Source organism: Triticum dicoccoides, chromosome 3B (assembly GCF_002162155.2).
Source record: "Triticum dicoccoides isolate Atlit2015 ecotype Zavitan chromosome 3B, WEW_v2.0, whole genome shotgun sequence".
NCBI classification, from domain to species: domain Eukaryota; kingdom Viridiplantae; phylum Streptophyta; class Magnoliopsida; order Poales; family Poaceae; genus Triticum; species Triticum dicoccoides.
Genome location: NC_041385.1, coordinates 153,947,499 through 153,957,547, shown reverse-complemented (window position 1 = coordinate 153,957,547; position 10,049 = coordinate 153,947,499). Strand labels below are relative to the sequence as shown.

The following is a 10,049-nucleotide window of genomic DNA, read 5'->3' as shown; positions in this document are numbered from 1 at the left end:
TCTTTTTTTTCCTTTCAATATTTTAGTTTTACAGGTATCCTTGCTACTATCATACAACTCAAGTAGTTCTCATATTACTCATGGTTTTGCAAAAGTAACTGCATAAGTTGAGAGCAGCCAACACTACTCCAGAGCTGTTAATAAACGGTTAAAAACAAAGAACGCATTGAAAGAGCAAGCGTAAGAAAGAAACGTCGCTTACCTACTGACCAGCAAATCAATCCTCCTCTCCTCGTCCCCCACCTCCGAAATCCAGCCGGAGCCGACGCGCCTCTGCTTCCCCTTGGCATCCTCCACCCCCTCATTTTCCACGTCGCCGTCAAGAAGCCACTGGAATCTGTCGCCGCTCCTCTCCTCGAGCATCTTCCGCAGGCCGACGAGGCCCTCCTCGCCGGAGGCGGCGCGCGGAGGGCCCACGACGCCGCGGGCGCCGTGCCAGGGCCGCCCCATGAGGACGCGGTACTCCTCGGCGGCCGCGCGGAAGCGGGCCTCCTCTTCTGCCACCAGCGCGTCCTCCTTCGGCGGCGCAGCGGCGGCGAACGCCTCCTTCCTCGCGCGCCGGAGCGACTTGCCGGCCTCCTTCTTGCGGAGGGCATGGAGGATCTTGGGCGTCGCGGATACGCCCTTGCGGAGGAGGCGGCGACGGAGCGTCTCGTTGGTCGGGGTCGGCCGGGGCTTGCGGTTGGGGCCTGGGTGGGGGGTGGGGGTGGGGGTGGGGTTTTGGAAGTGGAGGGAGACGTGGAAGCCAGGGGAGGGCGAGGAGATAGCCATGGCCGGGAACGCGCGGAATGCAGCTGCATCTCCACAGCAGCAAAGGCTAACTTCTTAAATTTATATTTTTAGAATCGCTAGACTTCTCAACTGGGGCTACAGATTTGCCTCCGTGGCGGCCAGCTCTTTTCCACTCCAACTTCAGTGTTTGTTTGAGCTCAAGGTGGCTCTATTTTTTTACGAGAGCATGCAAATTGTGTGTCGTAGCTTTAGAAAATACTGTATATAGAAGGCAACGGATGGAGTACAAGAACTTGCGAGCTATCACTACATACCTGTGGGAAGCAAACATAACACCGACTCAGATGCATGTAACACAACTCGAATGCAAATGAGTCTTCCTTAAACTCATCAACAAAGTCGCTTCTCAACCAACTTAGATCACCTCCAAAAGGTAACACCCTGAAAGAACCCTCCTTGTCGACGCACCAACCAACCTTGATTGCCTAAAAGAGGAGGCAAGTGACTGGCGGGACTCGGACAACCCCAAGAAAGCCATCGACTTGGACTCACAAATGATGGTGTACATAGAGCCCTTGAATCACAATCTAGGGCAGCGACGAGCACGAAGAAAATGCGGCATAGAACCTTCAAGTCGTGTCTTCACAAACGATGCTCTCAACAGAGAAACGCCGCCTAGAAAGCCGCCATCGTCGGTCTGGATCCGAACCAAGGCTTTCACCCGAAGATATCAATCCAAGTGAGTGGGAGCAAGGTGTCGACACTTACCGCGACGCCTCCAAGGAGGGGAACGACACTCATGGGTGTCGTCGCCGCTAGCACCGTCCGGAGACGTGCCGGACTTTTGTCTAAATTGTCACACACCTAGCCCTGCTTTTAATTACTTCAAAGAACAAAAACTAGCTGTGTTAAAATTTGGCTAGCCAATACTTTGATCAAGGTTTTGGTTGCCCATGTTTTGGCCAATTTTGGCTAGAAAAGAGAACTAGAGATATTTCAATGTTGACTAGAAAAGTATGCTTATGCGTGTAGAGATTCTTCCCACTACTCGTTGTCATGAATTCATGCAATGAAAGCCCTCATATGTACGGCCAGTCTGAGCCAACATCCGCACATCTCAACAGAAAAAACGGACGCGGACCAACTTGTGGTTGAATGGTTAGAGGGACGGTGGTATTTCAGTCTACCAGGGTTCAAGTCCTGGTGCTCGTATTATTCCTGAATTTATTTCAGGATTTTCGACTATACGCGTGGGAGGAGACATTCCCGTCAACGACGAGGCTCCTAAGGTGACTTCGTAAATCACAAGATGATGTGTCAGCTTGGTTTTTCAAAGGTGCTCATAGGGATAGGTGTGTATGTGTTCATAGGGGTGAGTGTATGCATGTATGTATGAGCGCTTATCACTAGTGTAGAACCGGGCTATAGCACCGGTTCGTAAGGGCTTTTAGTGCAGGTTCTGTAAGGGCACGAACCGCCACTAAAGTGCCACCACGTGGCACGAGCGAGGGCCGGGTGCGGGGACCGCCACTAAATGTTCGGGGGGGGGGGGTTATTTTTTATTTTTCCTTTAGTTTTGTGTTTTCAATTTAATTTAGAGATTGTTTTTATATTATAACGAGTTGTTAAATCATTAGGTGAAAGTACCGCAGATTAGTTATAACTGGATGCATGTATGGATCCTAGCTAAGTGATCAAAGTATATATGCCATATCCATATATATTACTTGATCACTTATATTAGGTGAGCAAGTAATTAATATGGATATGGCATATACTTGATCACTTAACTAGCTAGGATCCATCTAGTTGAGACTAATCTGCGGTTTCTTTCATAAATGATGTAATAACTCATCATCATCATATTAATATAAAAACTATTGCATTATATATATATATATATATATATATATATATATATATATATATATATATCATCACCAACAAGTTAACATTATACTAGCTAGCTAAAAATCATTATAGTCGTCATTACCACTATTTAATCATCATAGTCATTACTGCTATCTAATCACCACCAATACCAGCTTAAAGAAGAAACATTCACTTTGTACCAGAAGGAAAGATATCATTGAGTTCAACATGATCACTCTTTGAGATTAAGTTCACGACGAAGAACACGGACATGAGAGGACAAGTACTAAGAGCATGCTAATCACTCATGTTGCTCTCTCTCAGGTAAAATGGCAGAGAACATGTGTAGCTCTCCTGATTCATTATATTGGAGCATGCAGATGAACATGTCTCCTAATCGTGGGTTGCGCTTCTGATTGTTGACTCCTGATACGTCTCCAACGTATCTACTTTTCCAAACACTTTTGCCCTTGTTTTGGACTCTAACTTGCATGATTTGAATGAAACTAACCCGGACTGATGCTGTTTTCAGCAGAACTTCCATGGTGTTGTTTATTGTGCAGAAAACAAAAGTTCTCGGAATGACCTGAAAATCCACGGAGATAACTTTTGGAAAATATAAAAAATACTAGTGAAAGAATCAAGGCCAGGGGGGCACACGCTGTCCACGAGGGTGGGAGGCGCGCCCCCTTCCCCTGGGCGCGCCCCCCTGTCTCGAGGGCCCCCTACTGCTCCACCGACCTCAACTCCAACTCTATATATTCCATTTCACGGAGAGAAAAATCGGAGAGAAAGTTTCATCGCATTTTACGATACGGAGCCGCCGCCAAGCCCTAATCTCTCCCGGGAGGGCTGATCTGGAGTCCGTTCGGGGCTCCGGAGAGGGGGATTCGTCGCCGTCGTCATCATCAACCATCCTCCATCACCAATTTCATGATGCTCACTGCCGTGCGTGAGTAATTCCATCGTAGGCTTGCTGGACGGTGATGGGTTGGATGAGATTTACCATGTAATCAAGTTAGTTTTGTTAGGATTTGATCCCTAGTATCCACTATGTTCTGAGATTGATGTTGCTATGACTTTGCTATGCTTAATGCTTGTCACTAGGGCCCGAGTGTCATGATTTCAGATCTGAACCTATTATGTTTTCATGAATATATGTGAGTTCTTGATCCTATCTTGCAAGTCTATAGTCACATATTATGTGTTATGATCTGACAACCCCGAAGTGACAATAATTGGGATACTTCTCGGTGATGACCGTAGTTTGAGGAGTTCATGTATTCACTAAGTGTTAATGCTTTGGTCCGGTTCTCTATTAAAAGGAGGCCTTAATATCCCTTAGTTTCCATTGGGACCCCGCTGCCACGGGAGGGTAGGACAAAAGATGTCATGCAAGTTCTTTTCCATAAGCACGTATGACTATATTCGGAATACATGCCTACATTACATTGATGAACTGGAGTTAGTTCTCTGTCACCCTATGTTATAGATATTACATGAGGAATCACATCCGACATAATTATCCATCACTGATCCAATGCCTACGAGCTTTTTACATATTGTGCTTTGCTTATTTACTTTTCCGTTGCTACTGTTACAATTACTACAAAACTGCTACCGTTACCTTTGCCATTGTTACCATTACTATCATACTACTTTGCTACTAAATACTTTGCTGCAGATACTAAGTTATCCAGGTGTGGTTGAATTGACAACTCAACTGCTAATACTTGAGAATATTTTTTGGCTCCCCTTGTGTCGAATCAATAAATTTGGGTTGAATACTCTACCCTCGAAAACTGTTGCAATCCCCTATACTTGTGGGTTATCAAGACTATTTTCTGGCACCTTTACCGGGAGCATAGCTCTGTTCTTTGAGTCACTTGGGATTTATATCTGCTGATCACTATGAGGAACATGAAAGACGAAAGAACTAAGATTTTTCCCTCAACTACGAGGGGAGGTAAGGAACTGCCATCTAGCTCTGCACTAGATTCTCCTTCTATTTTGAGTAAGCTTGCGACACCTAAACCTGCTACTGCTATGAATTCTGATATGTCGCATGTTATTGATGATGCCACTTCTGCTATGCATGATACTTATGATGAAACTACTTCCATGCTTGATACTACTTTGCCATTAGGTGAATTTCTTGATGAACAACTTGTTAGGGTTAGAGAGAACGAAATTATTGATGATGAAATTATTGAAGATAGTGATGATGAAGGTTCTCCCCCTAAGTATGAATTGCCTGTTGTTCCTGAGGGTTATGTTATGGATGAAGAAACTGCTAGAGATCTTTTTGCTTGCAATGATAGATCTGATCTTAAGAAATTACTAGCTAAACTTAAACAGAAAACTCTGAATGCTAGAATGAAATATGACCCTGCTTTTGCTACTTCACCTATCTTTGTTACTGATAAAGATTATGAATTCTCTGTTGATCCTGAGATAATTACTTTGGTTGAATCTGATCCTTTTTATGGCTATGAATCTGAAACTGTTGTGGCACATCTTACCAAGTTGAATGATATAGCCACCCTGTTTACTAATGATGAGAAGTCTCACTATTATTATATCCTTAAGATATTTCCATTCTCATTAAAGGGTGATGCTAAAACTTGGTTTAATTCTCTTGATCCTGGTTGTGTGCGTAGTCCCCAGGATATGATTTATTACTTCTCTGCTAAATATTTCCCTGCTCATAAGAAACAAGCTGCCTTGCGAGAAATATATAATTTTGTGCAAATTGAAGAAGAGAGTCTCCCACAAGCTTGGGGGAGGCTTCTCCGATTACTTAATGCTTTGCCTGATCATCCTCTTAAGAAAAATGAAATACTTGATATCTTTTATAATGGACTAACTGATGCTTCCAAGGACCACTTGGATAGTTGTGCTGGTTGTGTTTTTAGGGAAAGAACAGTCGACCAAGCTGAATTGCTATTGAATAATATCCTAACTAATGAAAATAATTGGACTCTCCCTGATCCAATTCCTAAGGCAATTCCTGAACCAATTGAGCCAACTCCTGAGCCTATTCCTAAACCAACTCCGAAGAAGAAGGGAGTTCTATTTCTTAGTCCTGAAGATATTCAAGAGGCAAAGAAATCAATGAAAGAAAAAGGTATTAAAGGTGAAGATGTTAAGAATTTACCTCCTATCGAAGAAATACATGGTCTTAATATACCGCCTGTTGAAGAAACACATTGTCTTGATAACCCGACACAGGTAGTAAAGGTAAATTCTCTCTATAGATATGATAAAGTTGAAATCCCATCTACTAAATTTCATAGCCCATGCTTAGATGAATTTGATGACTTTATGGCTAGACAAGAAAGTTTTAATGCTTATGTTGGTAGAGAATTAAAGAATAATGCTTTCGAGATAGGACGCTTGAGTGATTATATGGCTAGAGTTAAAGGTGAACTTAAACTCATTAGCAAATATGCTTCTATGGTTACCACTCAAGCGGAGCAAGTACTTAAAGCTCAAAGTGATTTGCTCGATGAATTAAATAATAAACATGATTTTTCTGTTAGAGTGGCTACTAGAACTGGTAGAATGACTCAGGAACCTTTGTATCCTGAAGGCCACCCTAAGAGAATCGAGCAAGATTCTCAGAGAAATAATTTAGATGCACCTAGTCCTTCTAAAAGGAAGAAAAAGAAGAACGATAGGACTTTGCATGCTTCTAGTGAACCTGTTGTAGACACACCTGAGAATCCCAATAATATTTCTATTTCTGATGCTGAAACACAATCTGGTGATGAACATGAACCTAGTGATAATGTTAATGATAATGTTCATGTTGATGCTCAACCTAGCAATACTAATGATGTAGAGATTGAACCTGTTGTTGAACTTGATAACCCACAATCAAAGAATCAACGTTATGATAAGAGAGATTTTGTTGCTAGGAAGCACGGTAAAGAAAGAGAACTATGGGTTCAGAAACCCATGCATTTTCCTCCTAAACCATCCAAGACAAAGGATGATGAAAATTTTGAGCGCTTTGCTAAAATGATTAGACCTATTTTCTTACGTATGTGCTTAACTGATATGCTTAAAGTAAAACCTTATGCTAAATATATGAAGGATATCATTACGAATAAAAGAAAGATACCGGAAGCTGAAATTTCCATCATGCTTACTAATTATACTTTTAAAGGTGGAATACCAAAGAAACTTGGAGATCCAGGGGTACCATCTATACCATGCTCCATTAAAAGAAATTATGTTAAAATTGATTTATGTTATCTTGGAGCCGGTGTTAGTGTTATGCCTCTCTCTTTATATCGTAGACTTGAATTGAATAAGTTGACACCTACTGAAATATCTTTGCAAATGGCTGATAAATCAACTGCTATACCTGTCGGTATTTGTGAGGATGTGCCTGTTGTGGTTGCAAATGTCACTATCTTAACAGACTTTGTTATTATTGATATTCCCAAGGACGCTAGTATGTCGATTATCCTTGGTAGACCCTTTTTGAATAATGCAGGGGCTGTTATTGATTGCAATAAAGGCAATGTCACTTTTCATGTTAATGGTAATGAGCATACGGTACACTTTTCGAGGAAACAACCTCAAGTTCATAGCATCAATTCTATTGGAAAAGTTCCAACTATCATTATTGGAGGTTTTGAATTTCCTCTTCCTACTGTCAAGAAAAAGTATGATATTCTTATTGTTGGGGATGTTCATATCCCCGTTGAAGTAACTAGTGTTATTCGAAATTTATCCGGTTCCATGTTATTTGGAATGAGTTTGTTAACAAGACTTGACCAACCTTGTTAGCGAATTCCTTTTGATGATCATGAGATGGATGAAACTAGAAGGCACAACCTTCTGTACCTTCTTTTTACTTGTTATTTAGAATAAATAAAGCAAAAATAGTATTATCTGTCTGTTTTCTGAATTATCCGTGCAATAAAAATTATCCTAAAAATAAAAGTGCTCCAAATGCCCTGCAAATTTAGTATGATTTTTTATGGAATATTTGAGGATTTTAGGCACTGAGAACACAGCAGGGGGGCAAGCACCTGGCCACGAGGGTCCAGGGCGCGCCCACTCCCCCTGGGCGCGCCCCCCTGTCTCGTGGGCCCACGGTGGCCCCCTCCACTTATTCCTGCACCCACACACTCCATCTTCCTCCCAAAAAAATCCCCATCCAGCTCAAGCACGAGTTCTAGCTCATTTTGCTGCGATTTTCGATCTCCTTGCTCAAAGCTTCGTTCACAAAACTGCTTCGGGAGATTGTTGTTTGGTATGTGACTCCTCCAATGGTCCAATTAGTTTTTGTTCTAGTACTTTATTCATTGCAAATTTTTGCTGCATAGGTGACCCTGTTCTTGAGCTTGCATGTCAAATTATGAGGTCCCAAGTAATTATAATGCATGATATAGGCTCTAGGCACTTGTGGGAGTAATTACTATCAATCTTGTTTAGTTTGATTCACTTTTATTTGAAGTTACTAAAAATTTCGGAAATTTTCAGAAAATGGTAAGGAGATTATTGAGGGGCTCTTCTAGCTAAAGCTCCAAGGATAAACAAGCTAAGGAGAAAGAAAAGGCCAAGTATAATCTTCCTCGCGTAGCGGAAGTAAGGCCTTGTGAGTGGCCTTGTGACAATTTCTTGAGAGCAGCCGGAATTTATGAAGACTTTTATTCATTGGCTGAAAATGCGGGCCTCATAGACTTCCTCCACGACCGGATCGATCAGTATCTCTTACTCACCAATACCTTCGTGCAAAATTTTTATTATTATCCTAAGAATTCACCTCCTTCTGTATCGTTTCATTTATGTGATGAGTTCAAGGAAATGTTATTACGTAATTTTTGCGCGGTATGTAGAATACCCTTTGAGGGAAGCTTAGATGAACCACATCATAAAGATGTGGATGGTTTTGTTAACACTATTACTGTAGGGGATTCGAAGAAGGGTTCCGATGCGAGAATCAGTAGCATACATTTTCCTGTTTTACGCTACTTTGCCATATTTGCTAGTCGATGCTTAATTGGTCGTGGAAATAGTGGAAACTTCAGTGTTCCTGATACTGTTATTCTGCTCCATGCCTTATTCGGTGATGACACTTTTAGTATGGGTGCCGTTATTGCTAAACAGTTAAGCCTAAATCGTACAAAGGGCCCCATCTTTGGAGGTATCTATGTTGCATGCCTTGCTAAATATTTCGAGATACCTATTAGGCATGATGAGAAAGAGGAGACACTGATGCCCCTTTCCTTTTTAGATTACTGGAGCACGGTAGCGCATGAACTTATTGTTGACAATGATGACAGGATGCTCCTGTATAACCTGAGATTTAATAAGAAACACAATAAGATTATTACCCTGCATGCACCTTTGTTGTTTGATTTAACTGCAGGTCGTTACCTCGTCTTGCCGAAGGATGTGTATGCGCATCGAGGCCAGACATCCACTCCAGAGCCTGAGTCGGAACCTCCATTGGACCCTTATCGTTCATCCTGTTATCAGTGGGATCCGGAGGAGATCGCCAGCCAGTGGTATCCAGATGATACTCCTCAGTACACCGGGGAGAGTAGCCGTGATCCTTGACCATATACCAACTTAGGCCAAAAGTCTAAGCTTGGGGGAGTACGTATTTCTCACCGACTTTACATACATGTTCACACACTATTCTAGTTGTCGGTGCTCATACTCTTTCATTGTATTATCCATGCTAGTTTAATTTTCCTTTTCTAGTTTTCTTCTTGTGTGTTTGATAAACCTTAAGAAAACCAAAAAGATTAGTTAGTTCAAGTTCCATGCTTGTAGTAATTAAGAAGAAAACCCAAACAGATTTCCCGACTTCTTTTGCTTGTTGGGAGCTTTCCCGTGTAAATAGTTTTATTTCTTTTCTTTCTCTTGGGGGTCAAGAGTAGAAGACCATATTGAAAATGCTTAGTGGCTCTCATATGCATGATTGTTTATTTAACTTAGAGCCCATATTACCTTGTCTTCTCTCTTGAATTGAATGCTTGCAGATTCCAGCTTAGTCCAATACACGTGCACTATTATTATTATACACAACGTTTAGTCGTGCAAGTGAAAGGCAATAATGACGATATATGATAGACTGATTGAGATGAGAAAAGCTAGTATGAACTCGACCTCTCTTGTTTTTGTAAATATGATGAGTTCATCATTCCTGATTCAGCCTATTATGAATAAACATGTTTGCAATGACAATTAGAGATTATAGTTGCTTATGCCATGCTTAATTAGCTAAGAGTTTATAATGGTTTACCTTGCGTGCCAACATGCTATTAAAATGATTGTGATGTGGTATGATGGGATGGTATCCTCCTTTGAATGATTCGAGTGACTCGACTTGGCACATGTTCACGCATGTAGTTGAAACAAAATCAATATAGCCTTCACGATATTTATGTTCATGGTGGATTATATCCTACTCATGCTTG

The 10,049-nt window shown here is 41.6% G+C and overlaps 1 pseudogene; it reads right to left on the bottom strand.

Annotated features, from left to right (window-relative positions):
- LOC119275293 overlaps positions 1 to 771 on the bottom strand; it is a 6,189-nt pseudogene extending 5,418 nt beyond the window's left edge.
- Positions 772 to 10,049: the final 9,278 nt, after the last annotated feature.